The following is a 20,779-nucleotide window of genomic DNA, read 5'->3' as shown; positions in this document are numbered from 1 at the left end:
ATAAGAGCCTCCGTGTCTAAGGGTAGCTTGAAAGTTTGGTTAATTTGGATCCTGGGGTTACTCACGATCCTAAGGAAATGTGGCCTCCCAGCAGCCTGATCTTTATTCAATGGACTTTTGGGCCTAAAGCTACTTTAAATCATGCACCAATAGACGTGCCCATATCACAAAGACCTCCCTCATTGCCACTATCAAGGAGAACTTCGCCAGCTTGGACAGGTACATTTTGACCTGGGCCTGCCGGCGGTTGAGGAGGCGGGTAGAGGTGGCGAATAAGACTGGCGGCCATTGTTTTGAATAATCTAATAGTCATATACCTATTCTGCCTCCCAATTTTTAAAATTCAATAAAATCTTTAAAATTGACGATTTTATGTTCATTTGTTTAAAAATTTGAAAAAGTCCGGATTTATGTGCCCCACCCTGTATGTGAAATGGTTTCCAAAAAAGCAGTTAAAAATAAAATATTTTTAGGTGACCTTGTACTTTAATGATAGGTTAAGTGTATATGTGAAGATTAAATATATGCACAGTAGAGGTACCATTAATTTTACCATTTTTTAATGCAGAAACTAGACCATAATTTAACATATAATTAGATGATTCTATATAAACAGGCACAATTGAACAATAAATTGGGCGTGTTTGAACAGTCTTATCCTTGCTGTAGGATATCTGTAACAAAAAGGTACACTTTGACGTCTAATAATAATTTAAATATTAACAATAAGAATGCCAGTTTAAGAACCATGATACACAATACCTTCCTAATTCAAACTTCTAAATAATTCTTGCTTCAAGAATTTTAATTTATTGCGGTCTAGTTTTTACGCTTCAACCACCAAAATCAGCGGCACCTCTTAATGCAAAGCAAAGCAATGGGTAAAAAAATTAATAGCCTTCGCTAAAATAAGGTCTATATGCTTATCTTAATGATTTTGTAAAGTTTTTAAATTTTGAAAAATCTTAAATACAGAAAAATAGTAAATTAGCCTTTGTGTTTTTTAAGATTTCTAAAACAGCTCGACTTTCGAATAGATTACATTTACTTTGATCTCCCGCCAATTTTCATTTTTGTTTTGTTTTAGAAGACCGAACTTTACATAACTTGGCCCAACAATAGCCAAAAACATGCCCGGTTCAAATATAGTTTCCAGAAGTAGTAAAATTATGTTTATACTTCTTAGAGATATTACTGAATTGAACGAATATATTCAACAACTTTTAAGCATAAAAAAATATTTGAATATTAGAATATTTTAAAATATAATATTCCTATTTCAGTATCGAATATGGATAAAATTTCAAAGCAAAGCCTACAACTGAAGTACTGCTATGACATTTAAAAAGTATCCTTTTTACAAAAGAAATATTTTGACAGCCAAAACTAGCTTTCCTGTCAGTTTAATTAGTGAAGTTTACTAAATTAGCAACCGTTTCTGGTTGCGCAGCTACTCTATAATTAAGGTCATTTTTCTGTCCATCATGTCAGTCATTTAGAAGGTCTATAAAAAATTATAAATTTAATATAAAAGAATATTGAAAAAACATACTGAATAAGATTATCGATCTTACTACGAATTAATTTGTTGCGCTGCTAATGGAGATAGTTGTCCCAGTTTTAAATTCAACACATACTTAATATTTTCAAGTCATTTGGTGGGTGGTTAAGAGTGACGTGTTCAACGGTTCGATTCTCAAATCAAGAACAAGATGACGATTTTGCCCAATAATAAGAGCCTTTTGTTTAAAAGTTCTTCGGTTAAAAAAAATGACAAACTATATAATGCTGTAATTGGTATCAATAAAGAAAAACATGTACATAAGGATGTTTAATTTAACAGCCATAAAAGTACATCTTCTTGTAAAATAATAAAAATAAACTTGCATAAGAACCAGCCATTTATGAGATCTTATGGTACATAAACAGACCTCCTTGTTACCTTTTATATTAAGATAACTTTTTAAAATATTATATTATCATTCATTTTTCCCCCATTGATCAGACACATCCTGTTTTAACCCTATTATTTTAGGCTTCCTTTTCCTTGCCTGGGACAATATGTATAAGGATGATTTGGTGCAAAAGTAGCGAGGTTTTTTTTAAAAGCGAAGCTTTTCTATAATTAGGGTCGGTCCGTCCGTCCGTACGTCCGTCCGAGATAGATAGCTTTTATTCGTTAATTTAGGCATGTTAGAATTGTCCTATCGATTTCAAACTTTGCATGATGATTCCTGTTGTAGTTAGGTACGATTTGGTAAGCGTAGCAACTCTATAATCATAACCAGAATGTCCGTATGTCCATTTTAAACATGTTGATTTTTCTACTTATTTAACAACAAATTTTTATGTGATCTAATTATCCGTTTGATCTGATTTTTGGTATATTGATTCCTGGGACAACAAAGATCAATATTATAAGCGAAGCAACTCTATAATCAAGCCCTTAAAACGTAAGTATGTCCATAAACATTATTCTGTATCAAGCAGTTTTTCAACAAATTTACTTACAATTTTGCTTCTACTCTTATACTTTTATATTCTGATGATTCAGTTTAGACACTATACATGTGTTAATGTCCGTTTGTCCTACCGTTTCAGTGCTTCGCTTTTATGGATGTTGCCATCCTTGTTATTCATAGGTAGTACATATCCTTAACACATTTAGTAAGTTTAGTATGATGCCAAAATTATTTTAACAATTTTAAACTTATGATATCAAAACAAAACTAAGAATTAAGTTAATTTCTAGCATTATGCGTAGCCATAACTAGTATACCGAATCTATACCAGTCACCTGAAAGTTGGCGCCAATATATGAACACTAATTATGGAAATAAAAAAATAAGGTAAAACGAAAATGCAATAATTACCTTTTAATCAAGCTAGACTGTTTTCCTTTAGTGCCTTACTGTACAATCTAAAAATACAATTATTATTAAAAACAAAATTCTATTTCTTTCATTAGCCGAGGTTAAAATATTTTCTCAGCAACGGATTGTTTAAAAAATGGTCAAAAAATGTTTTAATAGTTTACAATAAGTGATTTTAGATATATATTTCTTTGTCTTATATCGAGGTTTGGACAGATTTAGTACCTAGACACAAAATGAGTGTTTTTACAATTAAGATACATTGTAAAATGAATTATGTGCATGCGTAAAAAAGGCTCTTTTCGTAAGGTGGCGTATTTTATGTTCTTTAATTTTCTATTTCAATGTATTTCAATATGTTGATTTTGTCTCACTGTTGAATATTTATTGTGGAATTTACTATTTTGTTCAACACCGTTGATTTATTGGAACACCCTTAGACATAAATACTCAAAGTGGAAATTAAGATAGAGTTTTATGTGGGAAAAGGTCAAATGTGTTTCCGAAAATCCCCTATTTTTTTTTTTGGGGGGGGGGGGTCAATAGTAAGCACTAATTTAATGTATACATAAATGACATAAAAATCCTAAAAAGAATATTAGGAAAGGCCAAATAAAAATGATAAGACAACGATGACAATAATCTGTAAAGCAAAGCTACAGAAATAAGACATTAATAAAAACTAACAATCAAGCTGTTTATTACATTATAAAATTATGGTGAAAAATAAGCATAGCCGTAAGCATTTTGTAAATGATTACAAAGTTACTACGTATATTCAGATCATTTGTAACAACAGAAATAAGATTAAAATTAAACTGTAGAAAAGTTTTGCTTTTGAAATCTAATATGTACATTTTCTTGGAGCCAAAAGTTAATTACTCCAACTTTATCATATGTGAATTTTGAATCTTGTAGGTTATCGGTTTTATATTCCCCCTTCATACGCAGTGTTTTTTTTCCATAACCTATTTTTGTTTCCTTTTGAGTTAGAGAGCAGGGATATACAAGTGAGATGGAAGGTAACTCACCCAAGATGTTAGAGGCGAAGTTATTCATTTATGTGCCAATTCAAAACTATTCTTATCTTATTATTATTTATAAGTAGTAATATTCAAATTAAGCAAATAATAAATAATTGTATTACTACTTTTAAATAATAGTATTTACATAAAATCACGAGGTTTTTGAGATATTAAGAAAATGCTGTTATGAGAAATTGGAATTTTGATCGTGAAAGAAAACGAAGTAGCGGGTTTCGTCGTATTTTGTCAGTAGCTTTTAATAGGTTATTTTTTAGATTAGGTAAATGTTAATTATTGCCCCGCAGGGTTAGGAAATATGGGAGGGGGGCAATGTTAGAGCCCCCCATAGAAGCTAGAAATAAGAGAATAAATACTGTGAAAATAGGACGACAACCGCTACTTCTTTCCAGCAATTTTAGTTATCTATGGTCAATCATTGTAAATAAAGACATTCCTCGAGTCTATTCTAAGACATAATCGTCCTCAGAAGCAATATTAAGTTGTTGTTTTATATGATTTTTAAATTTAAATGAATGTCTGTTTGTTCAGTGATAATATAAGTATTTCTATTATTGTCATACAAATGGTGTGCTATAACTTATGCCAAGGTGTCATGCCCGCAAAGTGTTTCACATTAGCCTAAAGTGAAAAGACATAATAGCAATTAAAAAATGTTGTGATTATTCGTACTTTGGTATTTACCAGCCACTAGGGGCACTTCTGGGTGCGGGGAAAGTCAACCATACACTTTTCATTTTAATTTTGCAAAAAAAAATTTATGAACGAGTGTATTTTTTCCTGGGGTATTTCTCTTTGGAGGGAGCGGGTACCCTGCCACAAAATAGTTATAAACCTTCTCTGAACAAGATCAGTACAGCGGTTAACGAGATTCTAGGCTACAGATAGGACATCCTGTTACTTTTTTATAAGGTTTTGCTCAATCGAAAAATTGAGTTAATGCGAAATTGATGTTTCTCACCTTACTATTTACTTATATTATGATTAATATTTTTTAAATATTATCTTCAAGTAGTATTTAACATTTGATCCAATGTATTTGTTTGTGTACTAATTAAGAACGGTTAAGCTAAGTACAAAAGCTGTGTCTGTGCTCATTGGCAAGTTTTAGGCTATTGTTTGGTGCTGGGTTGTAGGAAGGTGTACAAAACATTTTATATTTGCGGAAAAGTATGAAGCAACGCAAAGTTAAACATCAACAAATCCAATGTCATATTTATTTTACAAGCAAGCTTTTTTGTTTTTCTGTTAAGATCTTGCTAATCGCTAAATCAATAGTATTTTACGTTTAGGCCACATCTATCCCAGGCTATTTCAGTTTGAAATTTGGTCCTTGAAATTGTTTAATGCAATTTTTCCCCTTTATCCCTTAAAATACAGGGCTCATGCTAGGGGCGAAAACACTTTTTATATTGTATTTGAATAGAGATCATTCAGTACCTCCCTCCATTTTATATAAATGTCGAGGTGTCAATCTAAAATATTTTATACATTTTTGAAATTTTTAAAAGAAATATTTTCAATAAAAATCTTGATTTTCTAACACCCTTAAATAATCGGCAAGCCAGTTCATTATTTTGAAAACATACTTTTTGGTTAATAAATCTTAGTACAATTATTGTACATTTAGGGAATATCCTTCGGTTACTAATAGCCCTGTATGTTAATTTGGGTAGGTTACTATCGTTTCATCGATTTTTAACCTAGTCTAAAGATTCCTAAAACAATGAGGAATAATCTTACAGTACAGAGTATGACCATAAAATCCGTACGCCTTCATTAAAAAAATTACTTTCAGCTTATTTAAGCCCTGCTTAATCTTCATATGATAAAATTGACCTATTGACTTGATTAGGGATTCTTGAGTACTAACTATTTTTAACAATTAAAAACCATCATAATGTACAAAGAGTTCATACTTCTTTGCTAACATACTAGATTTAAAGTATGGTGAAAAGGTATTTTCTATAGCATTAATGTCAAATAATGAACTGGGCTATTACCCTATCATGCATAGGACAATTCTTATTCTTAGCTCTATCAGAAAACGACTTAAAGCGCCCTTTAGACTAACGCTAAATATAATAATTTTGATAGTTGCAGGGGAGGGGTGTTAAAATGAGTCACTAGAAGAAGAAAAAATATTTTTTCCAAGATTTTTAACCATGACAACAGTTGCAGATGAATATACACTACGATTAAAGATAAATGACTAAAATGAATAAAAAATCTGCTAAAATATACGAACACAACACCTATAAAGACCTATTGAAAGTTACCCAATCGAGTGGAAGAAACATTTCTTTCTTTGCAGATTTTCTAAAGTAGTTGAAGCTACTCTATAAGTTGCTTGCCTGTTGTGACGGTCACGCAATAATAGGCTCTCGTAGCGTTTTTCATCTTGTATTAATAGAAATCAATACATATACGTACGAAATATAGTGAAAGTTAATCAGGCAAAATTGATGACCATACACCGTATTGCTTTTAAAAACAAATGTCGTACAATTGTCTGCTAAATGTTAGATGAAGTAAGTACAATGACCAAATGGAAATAATTTTTCTTGTTTGACAATACTTCTGTATTGAATGAAAAAAAAACAAGGATGGCAACATCCTTTAAAAGCAAAGCTTCTTAATTTAACAGCAAGAAGAAAAACCAAAGAATCAGAAAATAGAGCATTACTGACAGAAAAGGCAATTTCTAGAGTAGATACAAATTGATCAGCAAAAAAAATATAGCGTTCTATCTTGAATAGTCAGACAGACTAAGTGGGTTACAGATTAGAATCTTCATACACAAAAATAATCAGCCTATCTTAACTTATGCCAAGATTTAAAAAATTGGTGGCGGGCGTACATTTGAAATAAAAGAGTAGCTACGCTAAAAAAATCCAATATTTATTGATGTATTGCCTAGTATTTGAAAGTTGAGGGGCGAAATATTTCTTTTTATATTTTTTTATAAAGAAACCTACTTTCAATTTGAAGTGCCCTATTATTAAAGAATTTTAGTAAATGTCATTTTCTACATTATTCATACCAAAATGGTTCCATTTTAGCCGATCGATAAAAGATTGACATGTTTTATTAGATGTACAAATACTATTTAATATTACTAAAAAATAGCCTTGAATAAACTCAGGATCAATACGAATCTTACGTGAAAATTAGAGATCTAGATACTATAGAACTTTACGTTTGATGGACCTTAATGAACAAATATATATTAAAAGGCTTATTTGAAAGCAGAAAACAGAAAAATAATAAAACCAGAGTGGTGTGGGACATAAAACTGTTAATTACACCACTAACCAAAGTTTACAAAAAACATCAAAAAGTTTCAAAAGCATTGGGTACTTTCATTAAAGATTGATTGGTTGATTCATTAAGTTAGGATCCAAACGCTTTAGCCATTGATTTTCATCCACAGAATGGATGATTTTGTTAACATCATTGGGTATAACTATGCAGTTCAATGTATCGTCCATTGTCTTATCCCTTTATATCTCTGATAAAAACCAAATATGTTTGGATACTCTAATATATAAAATTTAACTTAATGAGAATTCGTTTTCTTAAAGATAAAATCTGTATATAGTAGGTATATCTGAATTACAGCAAATTATTCTCTTCATAAATAGCAAACAGCTTTTCTACAAGTAAAAAATATGTAGATGTATGTATTCCGGGTTTTTTTTATTATATACAATTATAAAACGCTGCAGTTCATAATTTAGTTTATTTTTTTTGTATGAAAAAAACCACTTGTTTTTGTTTGTTTTAATAATTTATTTTCAAGAAACGAAAAGTTTTTAAGACAAAATAAAATGTTTATCAGTTTTCAATAAACATATTCTGTATCTGTATTTCTGTATGATAAACTAAAGATAAAAATCAAAAGCAAAGGGATAGGACATTGGCCAGTAAATGATATTCCCTTAAAATGTATACCATGCTTACATGGAAATCAAAAAACCCTTCTGTTCATCAAAAAAATAGTGGTTGAAACATTTGCATACTCAACTGAATGAACCAACCAATAAAAAATTATGGTCCCCAAAGTTGTTACGCCAACAAATAAGAAAACGTTAATATAAAACTTTGGGGACTAGAGTATTAAACAGCATAATGTCCTCTCCCTCCCTGCTAGAAAATAGGATATCTAAACATTATATGTATGTATGAGTTTATTATAATTATTGAGCATCCTAAATATTTTCCAATATTTCTAATAGCCCTCAATATATTATTTTAATGATTCTTGTTTAGATTTTTAAACGCGAAGCTTTTCTATAATTAGGGTCGGTCCGTCCGTCCGTCACAGAGAGTTAGCTCTTTTCGTTAATTTAAACAGGTTAGAATTGTCTTATCGATTCCAAACTATGCATGATAATTCCTGTAGTAGTTAAGTACAATTTAGAAAGCGTAGCAACTCTATAATCAATACCAGAATGTCCGTAAGTCCATTTGAAACATGTCGATTTTTATCTTTTTTGACAACAAATTTTTGTATGTTAAAATTATCCGATTATTCTGATTTTTTGAATACTGATTCCTATTACAACAAGGTACAATGTTATAAGCAAAGCATCTCTATAAACAAGTCCCAAAAATGTAAGTATGTCCTTAAACAGTATCATCTATTTATGCAGTTTTGCAACAAATTTACTAACAATATTGTTTGTACTGATGCATTGATATTCTGATAATTCAGTTCTAACACTATAACAGTGCTTTTATGGATGTTGTCATCCTTGTTTAAAAACTGATTTGGAATTAAGTCGAACATGAGGACGTTGGTCGTTTTTCACCACTTTATAGGCTGCTCTGAACAGTGTAAGATTTTACATGCGTTTACTCCAGCTGTGCACATATTTACATTAAGGGGCCTTAGTTATCCTATATCAAGCTGAAGCTAATGAGGCTAAACTTAAATTGTGCCCTTTTTAAAAACCTGCTAAAAAATATGCCTTAAAACTACCTTAGAAAAGCATGTCCATGACACTAACACGTCAGGTCCAACAACCATAGATAACTAAGCTAAGCCAAGGTCGCGGGTATAAGAAATACCGAATTTCGTCGTTCCGACATAATCCAAATGTTTTAAATATTAAGAAAAAACTTTGATTAAAAACATAATTATTATTAACACAACAGGGCAATTTGATAACATAAGTAGCGCAGCAATAACAAACTAAACTTAAAATAAAATGCAGTTAGAATAAACAGAATTCTCGCTGCTCAAAATTAAAGAATTTAATAAAGTTATTTTTTTCTATTTACAAAAAGACCAAAGGATAAAAATATATAAGCAGGTTTTTTAATGAGGAAATGAAGCAAAGAGGGAGAGGCAGTTTGTGCTGTTGTAACAGTATGCGGTAATATTGATTTAATATTGTGCTACATGTGCGGAAGTAATAACACTCCACTTTCTAAGTTCCTATTCAAACATATAAAAGATGGTTCTTATAATATACTTTAAATAATGAGTGTTACAGTACACTTTCCATAAGTATATACGGTTGTAAATATGCTGTCACAGAGCGAAAGGATTAACTATAGTACTTTTTTTTTGGGGGGGGGGGGTAGTCACTTGATGATTAGCACCTTCAGTTATTCTCCCCGTCAATTTCTTCTCAATAATGTTATCGGGTGTTATCACAATAACACAAAACTTAAATAAGTTAAACTATTTAAATTAATCAAAATAGTGCTTGAAAGTTTTTACAAGTTATTAAGTATATACTACAGAAATCTGTTGATTAATAGTAGCGAAGATACTCTGTAATTCGAAATATCCATCTGTATGTCAGAAACGTTTAGGGGTAAACGTGATTTTCTTAGCTCCTATTAAAGATAGACGGCTAAAATTTTATGTCCATATTTCCATGATTATGGAGCATATTTAACCGCTTTTGTCTTTAACAACTGGTTTCCAGATTTTTTTTGTATTTTTATGCGATGCTACTTATGGATAGTGCCATCCTTGTTTATTATAATAGAGCTAAATTGTATAAACGTCCACCTACCCCCTACTTTCGCTTAATAACTCCTGAAGAATGTAAAAGGACAAAATTGTTGTGATGTGATGGGGAGGGCAGTTTATGAGGGAGGAGGAGATACAAAATATATCAGTATCAAAGTACGAACAGGTCTACAGGCGCAATCTCTAAGCAAAGCATTACAGACAATCATTTTATTGATTGCAAGACCTTTGTCTTGATGTCTTAAGTCTGTTTTTTTTTTTTTTTTTTTTTTTTTTTTTTTTTTTTGTTTTAAAATTTATTTCAATGAAACAAATTAAACACATTTAATATTTGGTATAATTATCATGTTATGATAATACAATATTGTAAATTATAATATCTAACTAATGCGAAATAAGTGGACATTATTTTTACTGAGCATCAAATAATCAATAAATTTATCAATTAAGTTACTATTAATTCCAGTGTTATTGAGAATTTTAGAAGCAAATTGAGCAATAAACATTGTCTGAGCAAAACAATTAAAATCGCTGAATTTCAATATTTGTTCATCCTTGCTTATTTTTAATGATCTGTCTTTTGCTATAAGTGTTAAAATACTAATTTGAATATATTCATCATTTTGATATACAGGAAAATGTATATTGAACAGATAAAAGTTTTCTTTCAAAAAAATAAAATCTGGTTTACCATCATTGTAGTAATTATCAAGAAATAATGCGAGACAATGCGTAAAATAACTAGGGAAGTAGCATTCCATAATTGAATGATCAGTGTCTGCTTTTACGTTACATTTCAAGCAAAGATTATTATCCAATAATTTCATTTCATACAATTTGCTTCTACTTATAAGAGTACGGTTAAATTGTTCAAACAGAAAACTTTTATAGTATAAAACAATAGGAAGCGACAGAATTTTATTAAAGCTATTTTTGAAAACCTCAAATTCTGGATTGTATTTTTTATCCATTTTTCTAGTTTTAAATGAAGGGGGGACAAATTGATCTTGCAATAATTCTTTGTTTGTTTTTTTAAAATAAAAGGTATATATTCTGGGAGAGTTTTCAAAAAGCTTTATGATAGGCTTCAAAACAAACTTTTGTTTTGATTCAGTTAAACAGATTAAGTTATTAAATTCAAAACCACTACACATATTTTCCACCACTTTTTGTAGTTTTAATAAAACTGGTTTCTCAGTAAGATTTTCTTTAATGGCAGAATTTAACAATGGCCGATATAAAACTTTGTGCTGTATTTTGATGAAATCAAGAATTGATGCAATGGTGTTTAGTCCATGCTCGTTTAGTTCCATTATATCAACATTGTTAAATTTGACATTTTTTGCCCAAACAGATGAAGTAATATTTGAATGAAGAAAGGTTTCTCTATGCTTTTCTAAAAGTACTAAAAATCCTTTGGCTTTTCTAAACATTAGTCCACTTTCTAATGGATAAAAGGTTCTAAAATTTTTAATATAATTATGAAAGATTTCAGATCCAAGGTTATCAAAAATACTACTTATTGGTACATGTTTGTGAGACAAAAGTCTTGCAATATTTGAGTTTGGAAAAAGATGGGCGTGCTTGATTAAATTTAAAAAAGCATTAAACCAAATAATAAATGATTGTTGAGATGGTAGCAACATATTTAGCCCACCGTGAGAAAAATCCATCTCTATTCTATTTTTTGCAACCTTGTATCTATAAGAATTGTTGCCTTCATTGCTTTTTGAAGACCAAAGAAATTTTGCTGTTATTTTCCAAAGTTTTTTTATTTGCTTTTGATTAGGAGCATAAATTCTAAAAATATGAAAAGCCATGGTGTTCATTAAGGAGAAAGTAATATTTCTACGTTTGAAAACATTATCACTGCAAAAAAATGCAAATTTTTTAGATTTTGTGTTAAGTTTTTCAAATAACTGTTCATATGTATAATCTGCTGCTTGAGTCAAATTAAAAGATAAATATACCCCTAAATGTTTTACTATATCACATTTAGTCCCTAGAATTGATATGTTAAGAGGACACTCCCCATTTGTAAGAATTTTAGTTTTTTGAAAGTTGATTTTGATGTTTACTGTTGACTCTAATTTTTGAAGTGAGTTGGAAACCAATTGTATGTCTTCATTTGATTTTAATTGAAAGGCATTAAAGCCATCGTCAGCAAAAAAAATTGGATCAAATGGTTTTCCATCCAACTTCAAAGTTAGGTTTTTAATTTTAGGACTTGTTAAACAACAATAAAATATGTGGTTGTAAATATCAAATAAACTTCCACTTGAAGGTGCCCCTTGAGAGAAACCAATTTTATTTTTATATTTCTTAGATGAGTTTCCTTTTACAACAATTTTAAAGCTTCCGCCATTTGTAAGAGAGATCCAAGATTTTGCAAAATTGCCTTCTGGAAAAATATGTTTAATTATAGTATTTGATACACAATGTAATGCCTTATCATATGCACGTTGTAGATCAAAAAATATAAGTTGGCTATTGTAGTTGTGCGCTTTTATATGATTTATTATGCTTACAATAGAAATAGTGGCATTGGCCATATGACGCTTAGGTATAAATCCATATTGGTCAGAATGACAAATTTTAGAAAGTAAAGGAGTAACTTTTTTATTAATTGCTTTATCAAGAATTTTCAAAACACTTTCCATTTGTGCAATAGGGCGGCGGTTTCCAGGTATTGTTGGATCAAGTCCTGGTTTGGGAATATATGTAATATTTCTTTCCTTAACAAATGATAAACTAGAATTATCCAAATCAATATCATACATGTTGTTAAAAGCTTTAGTGGTGAATTTAGGTAAATTATCAAGCAAGAAAGCAAATAATTGTGTTGGTTGTGAAGTTGGACCAGGCATGCTATTTGACTTCATGCTCTTGATTACTTTTCTAAATTCACCTGTTGTTGAATATGGATTCGTTAAATGCTTAATTTTAGGATACATATTATCAAGCTTTAAATCAAAAAAATTAAGTAATTCATCTAAATTCGAATTAGGCATAACATTTGGGCACACTAGTTGTGCATGCAAATCACCAAAAATGTTGGCTATTTTCTTTGGACAATCAATCAATTCATTATCAACCAGCAAGTTTGAACATTGTTTTTTTGAGTTTCTAAAGTTTTTATAAGTAAAGTTGTTTGGTAAACCATCTAGTAAGAGGGCTCTCATTTGAAAAGTTTCAGAATTGGTTTGAACAAGCATTTTAAAATATTCTTGCTGTTGTTGTATAAGCCGATTGATTTCCTTACTAGCCTGGCCACAATTTATATTTGAATCAATCATATCATAAAGCAAATTAATTTGTTTGTCAAATTCTTTAGTCTTGTTATAAGATTTGAACTTTAATTTAGAAAAAAATCTATCATGCGCTTTTTTGAGATGATTTATTAAATCAAATAAAACTGTGCTATTTTGATGTTCTGAGCTTACATATGTAAAATCATTATCTATTAACCCAAAATTATTACTATAATTGTGACTGCTAATTTTAAAAGAAATAGGATCTGCATTTTCAAATAGAAATTTAGATGTTTCTTCTTTCATTAAATTAATAAAATCCTTATTATTAAATAGATACCCTTGCCATTTTGGTGCTGAATATTTAAATTTTTTCTTGTTTCCAATTCTCATTGATTTATGATCAGAGAAAGAATTGTAAGAAAATTCAATAAAGTTAAAAAAATCCATATTTGTATAAAAATGATCAATATATGAATAAGAATTAATTCTTTGCTTCGTACCCCTCCAGGTATAGCCTGGTTCAATATTTAGTTTATTTGCTAAATCATGCATATTATATTTTTCAAGAAAGGATTGAATAAGGATGTTCCTGTTATTATGTCGTTTTTGATTAAAATCACAATTGGTATCACCAAACATACTAAAATTTGTTATGTTGTTTCTGTCTAAAAATGAGCTAACTTTTTTTAATATTTTGTTGCACTCCTCCCTATTTGAGGGCAAGTAGACAGGGACTAGATTCAAATATTCATTCCCAATTTTTACCCTTACAAACATAGCATGTTTAGAGACAATAACTTTTACATCTCTTTTTCTGTCCTCAATTGAATAACAATTATCCATGAATCCAAAAATGCCTCCTTGTCCCGAATCACATGAAGTCTCCCCAATATATTTCATCCCCTTGGGTAATCGAATCCTTCTGTGAAAAGATTTAAGTTTAGTTTCAAGGCAAAAATAAATAGTTGGAATATGTCTGCAAGAAGAAACCATTTCCTTAATTTTATACGGGACACCATTTAGTCTATATCTATTTTTCTTAAACTGTCCCAAACCTCTGACGTTTGTACATAGTATATTTACAGGGCTTTTAGGTAAACTATTCATTCCCTAAAAGTATTACACTATTGCTGTTGGTTAGCAAACCAATACAATCTAAGGTCTATTTATCAAATAAACCCCTTAAACCAATGTTCAAAATTGATGGGTTGGTTTTTTCCCTTGTAGAGTAATTATCAAAAGAAGCAGAAGAACTATTAATATCTTAAAATATAGAGGACTTTCCTAAATAAATTTTTTGAAACAGAATTATAATCTAGAAGTATTTTACCAGTCTAGTGTGTATGTGTGAAAATTTTTATTTTTGTATCTAAACTTTCCTCCCCCCCCCCCCATCCCCCTCCATCTATCCATTCCCCCCATCTCCTTATAGTAGACCCCCGCAGCTAGGAATAACATAAGTATTTTTCCCACGTATAAGTAAAGGGTTAACTTACCCCCCCCTCCCCCCCTCCTACAAAACTCCTTATATATTCATGTGAACTGTAAGAAATATATACTTATTATTGTAACGCAGCTACTCTATAATTATTTGTTATTGCATGCAATTTAGATAAAATAATACAGTTCAATTATAAAGGTTAATATAGGTACACTAATACTATTTAAATTATTCTATTGGCTATTATGAAATCCAATTAGCATATTAGCAAATGCATCAATGCTAGAATTTTGTTCTTGTTGATCCTGAAGTGAACTATTTTGGCTTACTGTTTGTGGTGGCATTGAATATATTTGAGTAGCTGGTGGGCTTGTATAAATTGGACAATTGTTAAATATACTTGGGCCAATTGCTTGATATGCAACGCTATAGTGTTTTTGCTGCAAATATGGACCTTGCTTAAAAGTGGTTGTATATATGTTTTGATATTTTGGCTGTTGCGATAGCCTTAGGTCTGCCATAATTGCACTCATTGGTAGGTTGGGTTGTTGCATTGTTGCATGATTGGTTGATTGCTGAATAGGAGATAGCATTATATTCCTTGGGGAAATGCTATTCTTTTTTTCACTGTTAAGTGGCGTGCTATTGCATACTATTTCCCCAAAATATGAGGACTTAACATTCTCACTCATTTTAACTTTTTTACGCCCTTGATTATTAGACAATGGACTACTTTTAGCCCCACGCTTTCCTTGGCTATTTAGCCTGTCACTATTGCTGGCGGATGGTTGTTGCTTTGTTTTTCTAGCTGGTGTTTTAACCATGTCAACATATGATGGTTTGGTTGCTGCAGTCTTACCCTCCACATTCTGAGGTGTGGTGTTGCTCTGAGAGCGTGTGTTTCCAGGGGCTACAGGGATAGTGCCATCAATTTGTGTGCTCAATGATTTTTTCCCCTCCACATGTTTTCTAATAGCGTGCATGAGCATGTTGAACTCGTCAGATTCAAAGCTTTTGTCATCTAATGGAATAAAAACTCCATTGTGAAACATCTCATTTGTAGCACAGTCGCTGTAGCTTGTAGGTTCCTTCATCCCTGGTGTTCTGAAAACATACATTGGGGCCACTTTCTCCATTCCATTAATCGCCATAAGGTTGTTGGTAGCAAACCAAGTGATCTCCCCTTCTTTTTGTAGCTGTTTTAGAACAGAAGTGACAGCTCTCATATTGTGTTTTAACAGAGGAAATTTATTAACACAATAGTGCACAGGAAATATTTCCCCTTTCTCCTTACCCAACTTAGTCAAGGACTCTACTGCCATGTCCCTGGCAATCCTGCTGCTAAACTCAATGTTGATGGGATACCGTTTAACAGAGCCTACAGCAGGAAGTTGTCTAAACTCTTTCACATGGTCAATCCCTGCAGGCCCAACGCCTAACAAATCAGCAAATGCATGAAAATGTGAATACTGCTTACCCCATAAATGATAATTGACCTTCATGATACGCCTAGCATCAGGGATATGAAGAGATTGCTGTAGATAGCTTAACTCAGGAGGTAAAATATCACTATGCAAAGTGACTAAATTGTCAGGGCTGCCATAATCAAGCCCAAGCCTAGTTTTTAGAGATGAAAGTTCTCCTCTTATGTCATTTACTAGATCATACAGAGCAAGCATATGATTCGCATGCTCCTTATCTGTTTTGGATAAAGCTCCCAGCTCGCTCTCTATCTTTGATATTCTGCCATTAAAGTTTGACAGAGCTTTTCGTTTGTCAACATTCACTTTACTTTTTGCACCCGTCATGTTTATTGCAATATGTTAGAAAATCAGCACAGTGTGCTCACGATGATAAAAAGTTGGATGCTATGGTTTAGATATTAACTGGTTTAAAATGTTAGTATTTCAATGATATTTTAACTTTAAGTTTATTTAAATAGACAAGTCACTCTTAAAATATTAAGACACCATTAGTATAACATAAACAAACATTGTGCTATATATGTTATTGACTAAGAAAACGCAGTTAATTTCACATTTTAAAAAAAAATTTGAAGCACTTCTTAAACTTATTATTTACTTCAAATGACTCCAACATAAATGTATTATATTTCCAAAGAGAAAATAAATAAGAGGTCATTAGTATTTATTGACAGTCGTATACGTTATACAGTTATTCATTTTATAAGCAGCGTAGCTAATCTATGATAAATGACGTCTGTACGACAATCCAAAGCATTAGCAAATAATGCAACATTTAACTGACTTTATTCTTTTCAAATTTCATTTATAATGTTCACTTAAGTTTATTATAACAGAGCTATCTATGGACATAACTTTCCTTGTTTTGATATTTGTTTATTTAGATAGAAAAATAATATTTCTCATTTCCTTTATAAGATACCTAAATTTTGTTGACACGCCTCTATCTTTAAAAGGATTTGCGTATGTGGGGGTAGTATACAAACTCACTCCCCCTTTCCTAAACAATAGCAGAAAACCTGCCACTAAAAACGCACTTTTACTTTAAGCTTTTTAGAATTTCTATATATGATAGATACAGTTTAAAATTAAAAACAGCATGTCGCGATAACATGTCAGCAAAGAAAACTATTATTAGACGTCAAATGACGACATATCATTAAATTGAAAGTCAATATAATCAACAATGAAGATTTAACATAGTATTAAATACTAGACAAAGCATACAAAAATCCACTGAAACACCAAAATGCTCTTAGATTTAAAAATTACCAAATATTTGTAGGTTTAGCTCCTACTGGGTAAAGTACAGACCAAATAAAGTAAATACAGAAATAAGTATTCCTAAAATCAAATAAGATAGCAAGACAAATGACGGTAAATTCGGAATGAGCATTGTAATAGTTTTAGATAGAAAAAATACCTAAATAGAGCAGCTACTCTACAACAAGGGTGTCTGTACGTACGTCCTCAGTCACTTAACAAGAGTAGACTATGACAAGTATAGCCATGAGAAACTATTTGCGTTTTATACAGAGCTTTTGGTTAATTAAAAATCTAAAAGAAAATAGGAGAAGGGGGGCACTTTTTTCCTAGGGTCGATCGATGCGGTGCTTCTTGTAGACAAAATTGTCTCCTTTTCCAAATAATATGTCCATGTTATACTTTGAACCCAAATTCTTTAAAATGACATTATCTTAGAATTAGGGAAACTTTATACGATTTTAAATACGACCATTTTGATATCTGATACCAAATTTTGTATAATAACACAAGAAAACTACAATTTTATAGAAAATTTGATCTAAATACATGTTATAAACCCAAACAATAAAGCAGTAGAAAAAAAAGTTATAGCATAAATAGAGTAACATTCGTATACATACTACGCTTGTTATGTTGCGTCTAATCGTTCCAGAAATCGTCATTTCAATAATAATATTAACTGGGTGGGCGTTTATAATCATGAAATTTAAAATTAACGTTCGATCTGCCCTTTAGATAACAATTGTAGAATTGCTACGCTTCCTATTATACTTCAGAGCTAGCCGTTAAGACGTATGACACACTCTTAATGTGAAAAGCTTTTCCTTAAAAGTTTAAACATTCCATAATATGTTTTTTAGTTAAATAACGACTTTTTACGCATTAAATATGGTATATAACAAAGTACCCAATAAAAATCATAGATCGATGATAAATAAACATAAATAAAGGTGAAAACTTCAACACTAACCTCTCAATACTGAAAATCACTTCGGAAAAAAATGGACACGATTCTAATAACTAAAAGTTCAGAAAAGTCAACTTTGGCATTGAAAATTATTTCGCGGGTTTTTTGGGTCGTCTTCCAGCACTATGGTTTCCCGGATTTTTTCAACTTCACTGTTGCTCTCTCTAATTTCGACTGTGTTGTCCTGGCCAATCAGCTGTTATCCCCTTCCCCATTTCTTGTAAAATACTTTATCTACTCCTTCTACCCCTTCCATTATGGGCTGCTCAAATTTTAAAGAATTCCCCTTGAACGGTGTGCCTACAATCATAACTTAAATTAGTGTCTTTAAACCGACGACGTATCTTGTGTACCACTGCACTGGACCGATATGGTTCTCATTTACAGCAAAGCTTCTCCTATACGTCCTGAATGGTGCCTTAATATTCCATAGAGAAAAAGCACATAGAAAAATTTATTTTATCTTTTTCTAATAAAAACTAAAATGTAAGCCCCTTCCATTAGGTGTCCCTAAAGGCCTCCAGAGGCGTAGCTACTTTTACATTAAATATACAAATGCTAAGAAATAATTTTTCTCATATCTTTTTAAAAATCAAAACATTTTGACATTTGTATTTATAGCCTATGTTAGTGCCATATCACAAATAATTTTGTCTTAATGTACGAATACCATTTTTCTCCCCCACCCTTAGAAGCAGGGTGGGTGTAAGAAGAAGAAAGATATAGAGTATAGGTCATAAACCACCCCTTAAATTCCCTTCCCCTTTTTAGCAGACAACATATAAAACGATGAAGGAAGATGTCCATCATAACTATTTTCGGTTCGATTCGCCCCATCTCTTTATGCATTCCCCTTTGAACTGGATTTTTCTGGATTATCTATTCCAAAACTTGATAGCAATAAGGTGTTTATACAAGTGCGCCAATGTTTTTTTTTTATAAAATTGTTAAAAAATGACATCTGTTTGGTTTTCCTTTGCAATTAAGCTTTTTTATAGGTACAGGGAAGGTTTTCAACTATTTTGGGAGAGCGTATCTCTACCCTCCCAATTTAAAATCACACCCCCAAATTTTTTCTGAATATTTCTTATTAAAACTCAGTTAAAAAGTAGAAGGGCGGTTGACTTATCCCCCTCCCACCTTAAGAACACCTAGAGGCTTCTTGGGGGCGTCCGTTGCCCCTAGTCTTTCTTAAAATAAAAGCTATGTCTTGCATTTTTTTCAATTAGGTGTTTGATCACGAATTTCATATGGTAAAAATATTTTTCTTTTTTAATTGTTATCCTAATAAGATAAAAGTTATGCTTGAAAATTGTTTTAATAGCTATTATTATATGTCGCATTTTTAGATAAACGTGAGAATTGCGTTCAGAATTGCGTCAGAATTTGCGTCATTTGCGTCATTTCAATTTTCAGATTTTTATTACCCGTCATCATATAAAACCCATTCCTCTTAATTTGCCTTTTCTTTCTCTTTCTTTCTACCCGTTTTTGTTTTTCCTCTCTTACATTCATTTTGACTTTTAGAACAGAAAACAACACGGTCAGCACTAAAAGAGGTTAGAACAAAAAATAATTTTAGCTATAAGTACAATTCACGCATATAACACGCAATATTTTTATAAAAGTAATAGGATGTTTATCTGTAGCTGTTTGTACATCGATGGGCTAACCCGATATGATTCTCCTAGTGTAGCTCCTCATAGGTCGTTGAAAAGTTTGTAATAATGATGGAGGGTACCACAATCATCCTAAAAAATACCCCCAAAAAAAGAAAAATATTCTTACTTTAAAAAAAAATTAATTGAAAGAGTCTAATATAATTATCCAAAACCTTGATCTCAAATCAGGTTCAGCTAGCCATGGGCTGCTTCACTGTAAAGAAGAATCAACTAGGTCTAGCATAAATTCAATCAGACACACAAAAATCCTATACCCCTCCCATAAATCCAATATTTAAATTTAATTCTAAAAGAGGCCCAAAAAAACTTTTCCAACAATTTTCCAATTAAAATAAAAGAATTGAGATGAAAATTTAAGGATTAATGAAGGGAGCTGTTTTGATCATTTTTTAGCCATGTAATTTTGAAAACGCCGAAAGCCTGTATTTTCATAAATAAAAAATGTTAATTTACGTGTAAAACTATGACATACTTTTTCACATAGATAGATTCAAATTTCTACGGTTTACCAAAAAAACCTGTTTTGTAAAAAATAGAAAAAGTGCCATGAAACGGTTTAATGCGTTAGAATTAGATTAAAAATCAGACTACGGCGCCAAGAAAAAATGTAAAAAAAACAAGGATGACAACATGTAATAGGCGAAGATGATAATTTTGAAACTTTCCGAGATTTGCAATCGGAATTTGGCCACTGAAGACAAAATCTTCTCCCTCTAGCACTCTTCCAACCTATAAGTGAGGCTTCCCTGAAATGAAAAACTCAATCGGTTCTATCGTTTG

At 31.2% G+C, this 20,779-nt stretch overlaps 1 protein-coding gene across 3 annotated transcripts in view; it reads right to left on the bottom strand.

The window, feature by feature from the left end:
- The window catches only part of Cdk4 (Cyclin-dependent kinase 4), a 74,695-nt gene extending 56,202 nt beyond the window's left edge, over positions 1-18,493 (bottom strand). For 2 of the 3 annotated variants that reach the window (XR_013881904.1, XM_080169752.1), the window contains exons 1-2: positions 18,321-18,493; positions 2,874-2,920 (exon numbers count right to left, since the gene is read on the bottom strand). The gene's annotated coding sequence lies outside the window, so the exon portion shown is untranslated. The remainder of the gene's footprint in view (positions 1-2,873; positions 2,921-18,320) is intronic. The other variant, XM_080169753.1, reaches the window with a different exon arrangement.
- Positions 18,494-20,779: the final 2,286 nt, after the last annotated feature.

Source organism: Acartia tonsa, chromosome 8 (assembly GCF_053477335.1).
Source record: "Acartia tonsa isolate MP-2025a chromosome 8, ASM5347733v1, whole genome shotgun sequence".
Taxonomy (NCBI): Eukaryota; Metazoa; Arthropoda; class Copepoda; order Calanoida; family Acartiidae; genus Acartia; species Acartia tonsa.
Note: the sequence above shows the minus strand (reverse complement) of the source record. Positions and strands in the feature narration are given on the sequence as shown.